This window comes from Odocoileus virginianus, chromosome 32 (assembly GCF_023699985.2).
Source record: "Odocoileus virginianus isolate 20LAN1187 ecotype Illinois chromosome 32, Ovbor_1.2, whole genome shotgun sequence".
Lineage (NCBI taxonomy): Eukaryota > Metazoa > Chordata > Mammalia > Artiodactyla > Cervidae > Odocoileus > Odocoileus virginianus.
The window spans coordinates 10902003-10919132 of NC_069705.1; the positions used below are offsets into that span (position 1 = coordinate 10902003).

Sequence of the window (17130 nt, forward strand, 5' to 3'; positions counted from 1 at the left end):
AGGTCTTAGTTGCAGCACCCAGGATCTTTCCTCGTGGCACGTGGAATCTTCATCGTAGTGGGTGTGATTCTCTCTAGCTGCAGCTCGAGGACTCAGTTGCCCCAAGGGACATAGGCTCTTAGTCCCCTGACCAGGTATTGAACCCATGTCTCCTATATTAGAAGGCAGATTCTTAACCACTGGACACCAGGGAAGTCCTCAGAGTTACCTTCTGTAGGATGGTCCTAATGCCCAGTAGAGCCTATAATGTCCAGGAATAAAAGCCCACATCTCATTCTTATGAAATGGTAATTCTCAGCTTTATCACACATCTTACTCATCACATTTTCCTGAGTGACTCTGGCCTGCTTTCAAAAATCAAAGTCACCTCCACAGGATATAGATTCGTTTATTCGTTTGGAATACTAAAAGTAATTTGCTATGGGCCCTGCAGTTGTTCTAAGAGATAAGTACCAAAGTAGTTCATTGCATAACTGTAATAAGTCTGTAATCTCTCAAGGTGACAGAGACTAATATTCTCTAATACCTGTTTTCCCCCTCTCTCTTAAAACAAGCAAAAACAATGCTGGTTTTTAGATATTATGAACAAAGGCTATGTTTCCCAGTCTCTATTGCACTTAGATGTGACCAAGTACCTAAATTTTGGTCAATGGAATGGCAACAGAAGTGTCAAGTTCAACTTCCGAAAAGTATCATTCATGGCCAGTGGGGAGGGTACTATGGCCTGAATGTTCGTATCCCTCTAAAATTCATGTTAAAATCCAAACATGCAAAGGTGATGGTATTAGGAGAGGGAGCCTTTGGGAGACACTGAAATCATGGTGGTGGAGCCCTCACGAATGGAATCAGTGCCCTTATAAAAGAGTTCCAGAGAGATTCTTTGCCCCATCCACCTCGAGAGGACACAGTTAGAAGGCACCGCTATGAACTGAGAAGAGGCCCTCATTGGAAAAGCAGCCATCCTGGGACCACGATCTCAGACATCCAGCCTCTAAAATTATGAGAAATAAATTTTTGTTGTTTATAAAGGACCCAGTCTGTGGTATTTTGTAATAGCAGTCCAGATGGACTAAGACAGGAGGTGATCCACCCCCCACCCCCGCCCCCTCCGCCAACTTTTTTCTTTTTTTTTTGGTTCTTTCTTTTCCCTGCTGGCTAGAATGCTGTTGAGATAGCTGAGTTCACGCAGCCATACATAAACTTGAGGTGGAAGGACTCTAATCCATAACACCACGGAACATCTAAGCCTGCCCTGATTGACAAGTATATATAAATGCCTGCCTTGAGAGTCGCCTGAAGCCTGCTACAAGCCTCAAGATGACCGACCCTCTTGCAAGAAAGACAAATACCATAAGGTATTACTAGTATGTGGAATCTAAAAAAGTGGTACAAATGAATTTATTAGAGTCACAGATGTAGTAAACAAACTTATGGTTACCAAGAGGGAAAAAGGTAGGGTGAGAGATAAATTGGGAGATTGGGATTGATATACATACACATATACACACTGCTATATGTGAAATAGATAACTAATAAGGACATACTGAACAGCACAGGGAACTCAATGCGCTGTAAAGACCTATATGGGAAAAGAATCTAAAAATGAGTGGATATATGTATATATATCACTCATTTGTATATATATGATATATATGTGTGATATATGTATATATACCACTCACATATATATATATATATACACACACACAACAGTGTAATTGATTGACTTTGTTGTACAGCAGAAATTAATACAACATTGTAAATCAACTATATTCATTAAAAAAAATTTTTTAATAAAAAAAATTTTAAAAGATGACATTCTTGCAAATCTACATCCTAATTCCAGCTTGCATCATTGCTTTAGTCTAGACAGAGCAAAAAATTAAAAACTAAGAGGCTGATTCCTGGAACAGAGCTGGAAAGGCTTTTAGAGGCCATTTAGTTCCACCTTCTTTTTTTTTAAATTTAAGTCAACCAAGGCCCTGGTGTGCCAGCGACTTGCCCAGGGTCAAGAGACACAGCTAAGGTTGGAACCCGGAGGCAGATTTGCCCATCCCTGCACAGTCCTGCTCCTTCTTCAATCCTTATCTCCTTCATTCACACCTAATCTAAATATAAAGATCATACGCCTGTTATTTTGATTAGAAATAAAACATTTTACTTTAGGAGCCCTCCCGTATATCCTCAGTGTCAAAGGGAGAAGTTACCTTTGTTGATTGTCTTTGAAATGATTCCCAGTCAACTCTAAAGAATGAACACGCCCGCAGCCCAGACCAGGACCTTTTTTCCTCTGGCTTGGAACCCTTGGGACTGAATAAGTCAGGTGGAAGTCACATGCTGACTTACAAGGTAACTTTTTAGTGCAAGTTTCCAGCCAAATGCCCTTTGCTCAAGGCGACTTCTCAGCAATTCCTCTGTAATTCCAACAGCCACTTGCTGTGACTGTTCTCCAACATGCTGTGCTAGCAAAAAAAAAAAAAAAAACAGTGGGGGGGGAAAGAAAGTGTTCCCCTATTTCAAGGTGAGGCAACTGTCATCTCCCATAAGCGGGAAATTTCCAGAAGAGAGCTAGTGCTTCAGACCTGTGACCTTGGTCTCCAGTGGAAGCAGCTGCCAAGTTCACGATTTCAATCTGTATTCTCAGGGAGAGGAATGAACGCACTTAAAAACCTTCTTCTTCTTCTTTTTTTAAAATTTCATTTAGTTGCCATTTCTAGTCCTACATAATGCTTCAGGGACACTGAAAACTTTGTGGGCTTTTTATTGATTTACTTTTTAAGGACAGTATTTTTTTTGCACTCTGGCATTGTGTTCAGAGACAGAACCTGCCTCTAATTCAAACATCCTGGATTCAGTAACCACAAGTATCTTCTTGGAATATTAACTCTTAGTACTTTTCTGGGTCTCATGTAATTTTGGGGTAGTGACCTGGAACAGCCACTGGGTATTTAAACATGGATTCCCACTCCATTGATCTTCCCTGGTGGTTCAGTGGTAAATAATTCGCCTGCCAAGCAGGAGATGCAGGTTTGATCCTTGGATCGGGAAGAACCCCTGGAGAAGGGAATGGCAACTCACTCCAGTATTCTTGCCTGGGAAATCCCATGGAGAGCGGAGCCTGGTGGGCTACAGTCCATGGGGTCAAAAAAGAGTTGAACATGACTGAGTGACTAAACCACCACCTACCACCTACCACCCCACTCTCTGGTCCTGGGAATGGAAGATCAGAAGAGTTCATCCACCAATACTTTATTTCCACCCCCTGACCCAGCAGGTTTTGACTTTAGTTATTCCACCAAAAAATGACAAAGCAGACACTAAAATGAGGAGGCTGGCAAAAGTCCTGAGGGTCTGGGTTCAAGGAAGCACTTTCATATGTGAGCGTTTGGAATTAAAATCAGTATGCATGGTTCACTGTATAAAAATAGCAGAATGAATATAAGAAAAAAAAATCTACTATTCTCTGGCTGGGCAAAACAAACAGGGTCTATGGAATCTGAAAATACTTCAAAGCAGAAACAAACATTAAAAGGAAATCTTTAAAAAGAGACAAAGTAAATATTAAAAGTCTTTTTTGGCTCAGAAGCTAAGACTGTCCTAAGAGGTTATGTACAGACCTCGCTTGTTTATCTTAGGACATTTGTGAGCCAGGCAGACCTGCCAAGTTGCAAGAATAAAACAGGCTTTTAACCTTTTAAATAAGTTAAATAAAAGAAAAAGTGACACAGGTAGAACAAAGCATCAGAGCCACACTTTCTTCGGGAAGTTTTCCACTTTGCTGCAGGTTGAAAGACCAGAGTTGCACTGCAGTGATTCCACATCTGCAGATAAAAATCCAGGGGCACCCATAGGAGTTAGGATGGAAGAAAATAAAAATATCCTGCCTTGCCAGGTGTGGTGTATGCACAGATCAGAACGAAGTGCTGTTGTTCTGCAATTTTTCATGTTCAAGGCACAGGACATTTCCAAACAGGATTTGGCCTGTGTAGTCTTAGCTTTGAATTTTTCAACCTTTTCTTGCTGGTACTCACAGTCTTTTATCTATACTCCACGTTGCTATTGATACTGTAATCTACCCCCATCCCTTTTTTTTGAGCATCTGGAGTCTAAGAAGGTGTGGGCAACAGAGTGGGAGTCATAGTTTCCATCCTCCATGAATATGCTTGGTCCCTGATCTTATCTCTAGGACAGAGCAGGGCATAAGCTAGAGAGTGTAGGAAGAGAGACAGGGGCTTGAGCAAGGTGGAATGAATATGAGAAATGGAATCCTTGAGTCTTCAGGATCAAGGCAGCTCATCATGGGGCCCAAGAGCTGAAAGAGACCAGTGGGATCACCTCTGCTCAAGATTCCTGAAATGGTTAGCCAACTTCTCCTTGGAAACTTCAAAGGTCTTTCTGGCAGACACAGAGTTGGAGCACTTAGACTCTTGTCAAAAATGGATGTAGCAGCCCAGCATCAAGGAATGTGGGCTTCCCGGGTGGCACAGTGGTAAAGAACCCGCCTGCTAATTGTAGGAGAGGCAAGCGACTCAGGTTCAATCCCTGGATTGGAAAGATCCCCTGGGGGAGGAAATGGCAACCTGTTCCAATATTCTTGCCTAGAAAATTCCGAGGACAGAGGAGCCTGGTGGGCTACAGTCCACAACTGAGCAACCGAGCACACAGCATATCAAGAAATATGATTAGTGGCTAATGTCCAGCTGTTATTGCTTTCAGAGTCTGCCCAGGATTTTTTTTTTCTTTATATACAATCTGGCTAAACAAAACATTTATTATTTTAACTTAAAAAAAAAGCTTTTTATATTGGAGTATAGCTGATTAACAATGTTGTGATAGATTTAGGTGCACAACAGGATGACTCAGCCAGACACATACGTGCCTCCACTCTCCCCCAGACTCCCCTCCCATCCAGGCTGCCACGTGACGTTGAGCAGATTTCCCTCTGCGCTACAGTAGGTCCTTGTTGGTTATCCATTTTACATAGAGCAGTGTGTACATGTCCGTCCCCAGCTCCCTAACCATTCCATCCCCCATCATAACCCCTCTGCTAACCACACGTTCGTTCTCTAAGTCTGTAAGTCTGTTTCTGTTTTGTAGATAAGTTCATTTATATCATTTCTTTTTCGATTCCACATTTAAGGGATATCATACGATATTTCTCTTTCTCTGTCTGACTTACTTCACTCAGTATGACACTCAGGTCCATTCATGTTGCTGCAAATGCCTGGGCTTCTGAGCTATCAGCCTTCTCTGGCTGCCCCCAGTCAATGGCTGAGCAAGGTGGTGGTACAAAATCCTGGCCATTCCAGCCCAATGTGGGAAGTCTCTCTGCCAATCTTGGCTTTAGAGCTTCATGTTAGCTCACAGAGACTTAGTCTGATGTGTACCATCACTGTTTGAAGGCTGTCCTATTCAATCTTGGCAACAGATAGTGGACATTAGGCAAAAACTAATGAAATCTAAATGATGTATGGACTTTAGTTAATAATAGTGATGTATCCATATTGGTTCATGGCAGTCCAGTGGTTAAGACTTCACTTTTCAATGCAGGGGGTACAGGTTCAATCCCCAGTTAGGGAACTAAGATCCCACGTGTCTCATGGCCCAATAACCAAAACATAAAGACAGAAAAATATTACAACAAATTCAATAAAGACATTTAAAAAATGGTAGACACAAAAAAAATATTTTAAAAAATTGTTACATATGCACCACGTGCGTGCATGCTAAGTCACTTTAGTTGTGTCCAAGCCTGTAACCCTATGGACGGTAGCCCTCCAGGCTCCTCTGTCCATGGGATTTTCCAGGCAAGAACACTGGAATGGGTTGCCACGCCCTCCTCCAGAGGATTTTCCTGACACAGGGATCAAACCTGCGTCTCGTCCATCTCCTGCATTGGCAGGCGTGTTCTTCACCACTAGTACCACCTGGGAAATCCATGTATGCCTCACACAATTGTTAGATGATAACAATAGGGGATTTTGGAGGTGGGTTATATTGAAACACTCTGTACTCCCTTCAACAATTTTTCTGTATACCTGAAACTGTTGTAAAAGACAAAAGAATTATTTTTTTTAAATCACCCACTTATATTGTTTAAATTAACTTTCCTATATTTAGTTAACATCTGCCTGTCAATCATTTTATTCAGTGCCATTCAGTCTTAAAGAGTGGCTCCAGATCTGAACTCTACCAATAGATAAACTCTGGACAGAGGGATTATTGTCTTTTCTGATGTATTCTTCTGTCAATATGACCTATTTGCGGGGGTGGTTTGCTTAATCAGCAGTGAAGTGATGCCCTTCCAGTTGTCCTCTAGCCAGAGATCATCACACTGGTGTGTGATGAGATATAGAACTTGTAGCAGAATGTGTATCGACTGCATCATTAATGCATTGTCTAGTCCGGCTGACTTGTTTCCATAGCAAGGCTTTCTCAAAGAAGGAAGCTGTGTGTTGCCGCCCCTCTGCGTCAGCCTGCTCGTCTCGTGTTGACCGGGTCACTGATCCGCCACAGCCTTCAGCACCATTTCCTCCTTTCACGTAATAACATACACTTGACATCCAGTGCGTTCCTGCTGCCCACCAGCTTCTAGTAAGTGGGACTCACTGGGATAGAAATCCTACAAAGGTTATGCAAAGACTGCTCAGAAGGAGGGCACTGGTGAGAACTAAGACTTCCAGTCTTCTCCTGGATCTGGAGAATATCCAGCCACTGACCGGCTGTGAGTAAGGACGTTCCCCTGCCCAGACCTCATTTCCCTCATCTGTAAAACAAGGTGGTGGACTCCAGTAATTTCCGAAGGTATTCAGATTTTCATTTTGTTTTTGTCTACTGGTCACGCCATGTGCCATGTGGGATCTTAGTTCCCCAGCCAGAGATTGAATCCACGCCCCTTGCGTTGAAAGCACGGAGTCTTAACCACTGGACTGCCAGAGAAGTCCATGTTTTTTTTTGGTTTTGCTTTTTGGGGACATTCTAGTTTTTGTGCTCCAGGATTCAATTATTTTCTTCAGTCTTATAGAAGTGCAGCTGATTTACAGTGTTGTGTTAATTTCTACTGTAGAGCAAAGGGATTCAGTGATATATATATATATATATATATATATATATATATATATATATACACATTCTTTTTTATATGCTTTTCCATTATGGTTTATCACAGGGTATTGAATATAGTTCCCTATGCTATACAGGACCTTGTTGCTCACCCATTCTATATACAATAGTTTGCATCTATTAATCCCCAACCCCCTGTTCTAGGATTCAACTCTGGAGTCAAACGACTTCCGAATCCATGAGGTCCCTTGGCTGGGCTCTTCCACAGTCTTGGTCCCCATCACACCTGCCACCATTTTGCCTCCTACAGCGTTTCATCTGGTGACAAATCTGCTGGCTTCAGCACAGGAATGTCACTGTGATGGCCAGCTGCCAGGCCCAAAGATAAGAGAACTAGAGAGTCTGGAGGGTGAAAGGCCTTCTCAGCAACATGTATCCCCCAATGACTGAATGATGCTTCCGTGAAGCATGTCAACACGTGTGGAGTTTTCCATTTCCGCATATAGAGAGCTTGGAGGTCACCACTCTGTCCTAACAACAAGTAAAAAGATAAACAGACTGAAAAGTCAGTAACTCCTCTGGGATTCATAAGAGGCGGGGAAGACAGAGTGCAAACCACTGCAGCCAGGACTGAAGAGACGTACCAGTGAAGGCAGGAAGTTGCCACTTAGCGGAGCAGAGATACACAATCAGAACCACAGCTGAAATCATGCTGGGGTGAACAGTCACTGATGAATTGCTGGGGGCTCAGTAAGGACAACTCTGAAGGTTTAAAACTCCAAGGGGACCCAGCATTGTGAGATTTACCTCCAGGAGCTAAACCAAATTTCCACAGAGAAAAATCCCCCGGGGGCTTCCAGCAAAGGTAAGGGGCAGGAAACCATTTGAAACATGCCAGAGCATTCTGTTCTTCTTTTTCAATTTTTACTTTACACTGGAGTATCGTTGATGAACAATGTTGTGTTAGTTTCAGGTGTATAGCAAAGTGATTCAGTTATACATACACATATATCTATTCTTTTTCAAATTTTTTTTCCATTTAGGCTATTACAGAATGTGGAGCAGAGTTCCCTGTGCTATCCAGTAGGTCCTTGTTGGTTATCTGTTTTAAATATAGTAGTGTGCATATGTCAATGTTTCAGTGATAGTGAAGTCATGTATGGGTGTGGGAGTTGGACCATAAAGAAAGCTGAAAGCCAAAGAATTGATGCTTTTGAACTGTGGTGTTGGAGAAGACTCTTGAGAGTCCCTTGGACTGCAAGGAGATCCAACCAGTCCATCCTAAAGGAGATCAGTCCTGAATATTCATTGGAAGGACTGATGCTGAAGCTGAAACTCCAATACTTTGGCCACCACCTGATGTGAAGAGTTGACTCTTTGAAAAGACCCTGATGCTGGGAAAGATTGAAGGCAGGAGAAGAAGGGGACAACAGAGGATGAAATGGTTGGATGGCATCACCGACTCGATGGACATGAGTTTGAGTAACCTCTGGGAGTTGGTGATGGACAGGGAGGCCTGGTGTGCTGCAGTTCATGGGGTCCCAAAGAGCCAGACACAACTAAGCAACTGAACTGAACTGATATGTCAATCCCATACTTCTCCCCTGCCCCCATTTCCTGCTTGCCTTTGAATTCTGTGAGTCTTCAGTGAAAACTAGTTAACCAGAGTCTACCCTGCTATGATCAGAGCCTAACTGACCTGGGAAGGGAAATACTCAACTCCAGCCCACCTGAACCATCCTCTCCTAAAGAGGCTGGAGTGAACACGGCCCTGATGATACCTTGATTTCTGCCCAGGGATGCTGAGGTTGGACTTCTGGCCTCCAGAACCTTGAGATATTAAATGCCTGTTTTTGTTTTGTATTGTAATTTTATTTGTTTATTTTACTTTTGGCTGTGCTGGGTCTTCACTGCTGCATGGGCTTTTTCCCTAGCTGTAGTGAGTGGGGGGCTGCTCTCTAGTTGCGATGCAGGAGCCTCTATTGCAGCGGCTTCTCTTGTTGCCGACCACAGGCTCTAGAGCACAGGCTCAGTAGTTGCGGGGTGCGAGTTGAGTTGCTCTGTGGCATATGGGATCTTCCCGGACCAGGGATCGAACCTGTGTCTTCTGCATTGGCAGGCGGATTCTTATCCCCTGAACCAGAAGGGAAGCCCACGCCTGTTTTTTTTTTTTTTTTTTTTTTTTACGCCTGTTGTTTTAAGCCTCCAAGTTCATGGTCATTTCTCACAGCTGCCTCAGGAAACAAACCCACCCTCTTGCTGAATTTCATCTTCCTTTCGTATAGACTTTTCTTTCTCTAGTACACAAAGCCTCTTTTATTTGCCAAGACGTGACAGGGTAACACTCTCCAATTGGAGAGCTTAATAAAGGGACTGTTTACAAAGGCCTTGAGCAGTCAGGAGACAGGAGACAGTGCTGTTCTGCAGGTGGGCGCAGTCAGGGAGACGCCGCCGCCCTGGGCCTGTGGGGGTCGGAGGGACAGAGCTGTGGGGAGAGGGCCATGGACAGGGGTGTCAGGGACACGGCCCGCCCGGGCGACACAGCAGGAAAGGGAGCCAGGGGAATAAATACCTCCGTGTCCTCTCTCTTCCCTCTGACCTCCCGCCTGAGGCCTTGGTTGGATGAACCTAAACCAGGAGCCAGATGCGAAGGAGCCATTCAGGTCAGCCTTCTGGATGCAGAGGAGAGCCGAGATGCAGAGGTGGAGGGGACTTGGGGGCCCATGGAAACATCCAGACCAACTGCATCCAGACCATCCGTCCAGCAGGCTGGTTTTGTGGGTCCAAGCTCTCCTCTGAAGGAAACGGTCTCATCTTTAAAATGACTTTTTTTCTGTTTTTTTTTTTTTTTAAAGCCATGCTGCAGGGCTTGTGGGATCTTCGTTCCCCAACCAGAGATGAACCCACAGCCCCTGCCTCGGAAGCTCAGAGTCCTAACCTCTGGACCACCACGGAAGTCCCCAAAATGAAGGCTTTGGATCAGGAAGCCTCTGAGCGCCCTTTCGGGGATCTGAGGCTCACGGTTCCGGAAGCAGACTGATCGCCCTCCCAGGCTAAGGCAGATCCGAACGTGCCTAAAGTCCCATAGCTATTTCTTTCCTCACATCTCTTCTCCGGGACGCCCCTCAGATCTGGGCGGGCATCGCAGTGCACGCGGCCCAGAGTGTCTCCCGGGGAAAGGGGCCAGCCATGCTCCCTCGGGGAGGCTGGAAAAGGAAGGCCGAGGTCGGAAGAACAAGAAGGGGCTCTGGGCAACCAACGGGGAGGGGCCAGCCCCTCAGCCATCGGGGAGTCAGCGCTCGGGGGGCCCCGGCCCTCGGGCTGGCTGGCCAGGCACAGAGGACGCTGGCAGCCCCGCGCAGCTGGTAATCATTAGCCAGAAAGCCAAACTGCGCGAAGTTCCAAGGGTCCTGACCGAGGAGCAGACACCAAACCTTCCCTGCCGCCCTGGGGCGTTCTGTTCTGTACTCTGGCTGCTTTTGCAACCACCCCTGTCTGCTTCTGTTTCACGGAAACTCCTTTTGAAGATAGAGGGTGAAGCCAGGAGACCCCCCAGGACTGAAAGTGCAGAAAGTGTTACCTCCCCGCAAACCCCCTTCCCGTACCTTGGGTGGGCTGGGAGGTAGAACAGATTCCTCTTTTGTCCCTAAACCCTGCGTCTCCTGCATTGCAGGTGGATTCTTTACCAACTGAGCTATCAGGGAACCCCAAGTAAAGGAGATTACCCTAAAAAAAAAAACAAACCCTGCATCCGGAAGTTACCCCGCTCCTGGTAGCCTGACACTGTCTGCTGGCTGGGATTGCAGCTGCGCTGGGTCTCTCCTGTCAGGCACCTTTGCATCCTCTGACCTCTGCTCTCTATGTGCCTAAGAGGGCTGTGAGTAACTGCTTCCTCCATCCTTTTCCAAATACAGCCCTCCTCAGGCAGACAGAAAGGGCTAAAATCCAGGAGGATTCCATTTACCATAAATTAGCGTGAATCACAGTCAGTCAGTCGTGTTTGATTCTTGCGACCCTATGGACTGTGGCCCGCCAGGCTCTTCTGTCCATGGGGATTCTCCAGGAAAGAAGACTGGAGTGGGTTGCCATTCCCTTCTCCAGGGGATCTTTCCAACCCAGGGATGGAACCCAGGTCACCGCATTGCAGGCAGATTTTTTACAGTCTGAGACACCAGGGAAGCAGAGTTAACCCCTCACACCCATACCCAGACATCCCCAGTTAGAACTCCCACCCAGCGCTTAGCAGCTGTGTGCTTCTGTGCACATTATTTCCTTCTCCAAGCCTCATTATCTTCATTTGTAAACTGGGGATAGTTGTAGTACTGTTGACCCTTGAACACCGTGGTGGGGGTTCAGAGGACCACCACCCTCCACAGAGTCAACCCTCCACATCCAACATTCCGAATCCGTGGGTTCAGCCAACCCCAGGTAGGGTAGTAACTGTGCGTATTTGCTGAAAAAAAACCCTCATATGCTTCCCTAGTGGTTCAGTTGGTAAAGAATCCACCTGCAGTGCAGGAGACCCCGGTTCGATTCCAGGGTCGGGAAGATCCCCTGGAGAAGGGAGGGGCTACCCACTCCAGTAATCTGGCCTGGAGAATCCCATGGACTACAGTCCATGGAGTTGCAAAGAGTCAGACACGATTGCGCGACTTTCAAACCTGTGTTGCTTAAGGATCAGCTGTTCTCCCCTGGTAGGGAGATGTAGGGATTAAACATGAGACGCTGTGTATGAAGCACTTAGCACAAAGCATGACTCGCAGTAAGTGCTCAATAGATGGCAGTCCCCCAGTTTATTTCCTGCCTACTTTAATTCCAGTAAGGGTAGGCAAACGGGTGCATGCTACTCTCAAAACCATTGCAAACTTAGTCTAGACTTAGGCGGCGCTCACAGATTTGTCCTCTGAGAAAGCCACAAAATTCTTTTGTAAGTCATGATCCCTTCCTGGGTTTGTTTTTTTTTCTTTTATCAGCTATATTTAGCTCTTAAATTTTATATCTCAGCTTGAAATCTTAAAGTCATCCTTCCAAAAGTACAAGTGGTTCAGCCAATGGCATTTACAAACAAGTTGTTTTTTTGGTTCTTTTTTTTTTTTTTTTTCCAGAAATAACAATAGGTCAGAGGTGAGACTGATTTCCATAACTCCAAAGATAAATAAGGTAAACTTCATTTAATCAAAGAATCCAATTTGGCAAGTCCAATTCTGAAGACAAGTTATTCCAGTTTTATTAAACTTCCAAGAGAACATTTAAGCTTTTTCTCAAAGGTTGTAAGCTGTCTCTCAGGGACCCCCATCCCCAACCCCAGCTCACAGTTGAAATTGTTGGTGTTTTTTCAATCTCAAATACTAGCTACTTCTTATTTCCAGCCTGCCACCCAACCACCTAAGCTTAATCCAAACTCTCCTACACATAATAACATATATTTTTTTAAAGATTTTCTTGATGTGGACCATTTTTAATGTCTTTATCGAATCTGTTACAATATTGCTTCCGTTCATGTTTTGGTTTTTTGGCCATGAGGCATGAGGGGTCTTAGCTGCCTGACCAGGGATCAAACCCACATTGGAAGGCGAAGTCTTAACCACTGATCCACCAGGGAAGTCTCCATAGTAACATATTTATTGAGTCCTTACTATGTGCCAGACACAATTTTAAATGCTTTATGTGGACTAAGTCATTCTCTTATAACGTTGTTATAATATAAGTACTATTATTATCATCTCTCTACACAAAATATTATTTTGGAAATTTGCACAAGAGGATCTAGCTGATATGGGGCAGAGCAGGGATTTGAGGCCATCGAGTCTGACTACAGAGCTGGCTCTTGCCCACTGAACCGTATCCCCTCTCCTAAGAGAGGTGATGTTTCCCAGGGACACAGTTTGCACAAGAATCCCAACTCTCCATGTTCACAGCAGCACCCTTCCTCCGTTGAATGTTCTGTCCTAGCCCCGTTTCTCCCAGCCTATTCTCAGGGGGCATCCCTTACCAGAAACACGAAAGAAACACCCAACTAACAACAATGTCCTTCTTACCTCTGTCAAAGGGGGCTGCAAAAATATTCAAGGCAGGGTGGCTCAGACTTGGGGGAGGGGCTCCAAGTCCAACCTCAGCATTAACTGGCTGGGCGCCCTTAGTCAAGTCACACCACACCTTCACCCTTACGTGCTCACCAGCAGAGCAGGGGACCAGGCAGAAACCACCTTCCAGGGCTTCTGTGGGGATTGCGTGAGCATATCTGCGCTCAGCACAGCACCGCGTTCAATAAGGAAGTTGTCCATCATTAAGGGAGATCAATAGCAGCTATTATGAGTATTGATCGTACAGTCCATCACTGAGTAGAACTGAGAAGGGCACATCCTGAGAAGACTCAGAGAGAGCCCAGGTTGTCATAGACGCTCTCTGGGGCCCTGTCCATTATCCATCCCTGAACCTGAGGACCAGCTGCCTGAGACGGAAGGGTCACCCCTGAGCCTACCTGGCACACGACACCTGTGGGTTCCCCAGGGTGGGAGATGGTCGTTAAATAGAAGGTGATGCAGAGAAGCAAGTGAGAACACAGACAGGACCAAGCTGGAAACCCCTCTGTAAATCAACCCCATCCTGTAAGCAGTCATTTTCTCCCTAGACATGACATTACCTGTCCCAGGTTAGCAGTTCTGAATATTGATTTCAAAACTTGCTTTCCACTTGGCCCCTTAACACACAGTCAGGTGAAGACGGAGCTGCTTTGTCGGGAGAGGGAAGAGGAGGCTCCTGGAGCATCCACTTGTTGAACTCCTCCCCAAAGGGACTCCGGGTCCCTTCGAAAGGGCACCGAAAGTCTTTAGACCACAGTTGAGAAACATATTCCAAGAGAAACAAATGCATAGTCATCCCTTGGCTCCCCCCGCCCCCAGGACTGGTTCCAAGATACTTGAAGGTACTAAAATCCACCCATGCTCAAGTCCTTTTCATAAAAGGGCATGCGTGCTCAGTCGCTTCAGTTGTGTCTGACTCTTTGCAACCCTATAGATTGTAGCCTACCAGGCTCTTCTGTCCATGGGATTCCCCAGACAAGACTACTGGAGTGGGTTGCCATGCTCTCCCCCAGGGGATCTTCCCTACCCAGGGATCGAACCCTTGTCTTTTATATCTCTAGCAGTGGCAGGGAGGTTCTTTACCACTAGTGTCACCTAGGAAGCCCATAAAATGGAACAGTACTTGCATATAACCTACATACATCCTCCCTTATACTTTAATTCATCTCTAAAACCTAATACAAGAATGTAAATACAATCTAAATGTAAATACAATCTCAATGCAAATATGATCTAAATGCTACACAAATAATCACCTGAAAATTCAAGTTTTACTTTGGGGAACTTTCTGGAATTTTTTTGGAGATGGCTTTCCAAGGTTGGTTGAACGCAGAACCTGTATACGATATGAACTTTGCTCTTAGTGAACTTAGAGTCTAGTGAGCTGGTGGCCACAGGTTTGCACTGGCTGGTAAGTGAACTCCAGGGTTCCTTGTTTAAAGTTCAAGTCCTAACAAGGCACTGTTGCTACCTTCTACAGAACCCTGAGGCTTTTCAGTTGCAAAAGTTTCCTTCATGTTTATACTGCACATGGTAGATAGGGGCTGGGTGGAGCATGCCTGCATCGTTCACCTGCTTCAGTAAAATAATTTCTAAAATTAACTTAACTCTCACAACACTTCTGTCAGGTGAGGTTATTATTGACTCATTTTGCAGATGAGGAAACTGAGGCTGAAGACATTTGACGTGTTTGAAGTCACCCAGCTAGACAATGCAGGAACCCATAATCAAACCCCATCTTGGTTTCAGAGGATGGCGGCCTGGACTCAGTATAGATTCCCTCTCTGCACTTACTAGTTGTTATCTCCAGCCTCAGTTTCCTCATCTGTAAAATGGGGATGATAATGATAACTGCCACCTTCAGAATGGTGCCTGGCACATAGCCAGTGCTCAACAAGTGTTAGTACCTGTCTGGGGATCACCAAATAATAGGTTATGACTCATTTGTCCAATCCACTCTCTCATTTATTTGGTTGGTTAGAATACTGGAGTGGGTAGCCTATCCCTTCCCCAGCGGATCTTCCTGACCCAGGGTTTCCTGCATTGCAGGCAGAGTCTTTACCAACTGAGCTATCAAGGAAGCCCAGAAAACAGTGCAAGGCAGTGCGTCGATAAGGAACCAAATGTGTCCTGCAGAGAAGTAAAGGCTATAGGAGTTCAGAGAAAGGACATTTGAAATGCTCCACTTATTATTGCTTCATAAAATTCTGAGCATTCCTTGTGCAGAAGCCCTGCTGAGCTCACTGTGTCAGTCCAATGTCAGCATGTGCTGCCAGGGCCAGCCTCTCGGCCACCAGCTGGGGCATGTCCTTAACAAGCCACATGCTGCCTTCCCGGTAGACCAGTTAGCTCTACCACAGACAGACATCTAAGTCTCCAGGGACAACTGGGTTCTGTCCATTAACACACGGCACTGGGGCCGTGTGCCATACCCCCATGCTGAGAAACAGCTCAAGGTGTGTGTCCTCAAGACAGCAGGTGGGTGGGGGGATGGAGTGGGTGGGAGGGGGGCATCAGGGGCCGGGAGGACGCACGACCCAGGTCCTGGGAAACAGCCGGATCCCAGTTCATCAAGTAAAAAATGCCTTTTCCTTGTGCATCCACGCGGTCCTTTCTCTCTGAATCTATTCAGAGGCGAAGGTCTTTATGAACCTTCCCTGATATTCCAGGACTCCCCTCCCCATGCCCCCTCTCTCCAAGAAAAGAAAGCAAAAGAGAATAGAAATCAGGGAATCCCCAGAATTCTGCTCTAGCATTTGCCACACCAGGCAAACAACGGCGTGCTTCCAGAGACCCCAGAATTAAAGTTACATTTGGAAAGAAAGAGGGGAAAGAAAGGCTGACCTCCCCCAGAGTCCACTCACCCACAGCATACCCCCATCAACCAGAAAACGCCCCCAGCCCGAGGCTTAAAGGTCAAGCCCTCGCTTTGCTCAATAAATGCCAAGTGAGCTCAGGACGCTCAGCCCCCGTTCCTACCTCGTGGGCAGTGGTCCCCGGTCGCCTCGCTCCCGCAGGCATCACCTGCTACGCCGGATCCAGCATCTCTGCTCGGGAAGCCGAGCGCCTCTCATGTGGGAGAGGTTCCGCGGAAGGAAGGGGAGGGCAGGCTGAGATCACCGACGTGGGGAGGGGTGGGTCTCCCGAAGCAAGCACTTGGTTCCAGGGGAAAGGATGTTTTGTAAGTTTTGGCTTGAAAGTCCAGGGGCAGGACAGGAAGTGTGCACTAGGGCTGGGCGCCCAGGGTGCATCTCCGCAGCCTCCCTTTAGAGGGAGCTTCCTCGGGTCGCTCAACTGCGGCCCGGTCTGGAATGCAAAGCTCCGTCTGTATCCCGGAGCTTTCCCCGCCTTACGCTTTCCTCCAGCGCTTTTTTTTTTTCTCCTTAATGGACCGTCAGCTTCGTTCCTGACATGCTGGAAAATTTTCCTTCGGCTTAAACTTGGCTCAAGAACACTCTCCCCTTGTGAAAGAACTTCTCCTGTTACACAGTTCAGATTGAAAAAAAAGTGAGAGCTATTTGTTTTGCCAACTTTTGTACTGGGGACATTTTTGATGAATTTCCTCCCCACTCTGAACCTCTGGATTCCAAGAAATATACACACCCACATCCCTCCTGACTTGTTTTTCCCCTACCCCTCTAATGGGAAAATAACAAAAATAATAATTGGTGAAAGATGGCAGAGAAAATGTCCTTAGTTTGTGGTCTCCTGGGGTCCTTCCTGGGTCAGCCTCCTCCCACCCCGAAACACACCTTTGCCCACTGGCCACGTGTGTTGTGTGTCAAAGGAGAGGGGTAGGGATTGGCTTCCAAGCCCTCTCCTAGTTCTAGGTCATTCTATGATGGAAGCCCAGGAATTGGCTATCTTTCCTAAATGGAGTCCAGTTCCAATTACAAGCTCTACCTCCTCAGCACAACCCCCCCCCCCCCCCAACAGATTGGAATACTTCCGGCCAGCACTGGAGATGGAAGAGACCTGGGTTTGA

The 17130-nt window shown here is 46.1% G+C and overlaps 1 protein-coding gene across 1 annotated transcript in view; it reads right to left on the minus strand.

Annotated features, from left to right (window-relative positions):
- Positions 1-16214, minus strand: part of TACC1 (transforming acidic coiled-coil containing protein 1) — a 126927-nt gene extending 110713 nt beyond the window's left edge. Inside the window, exon 1 of the mRNA XM_070459870.1 lies at positions 16125-16214. The gene's annotated coding sequence lies outside the window, so the exon portion shown is untranslated. The remainder of the gene's footprint in view (positions 1-16124) is intronic.
- Positions 16215-17130: the final 916 nt, after the last annotated feature.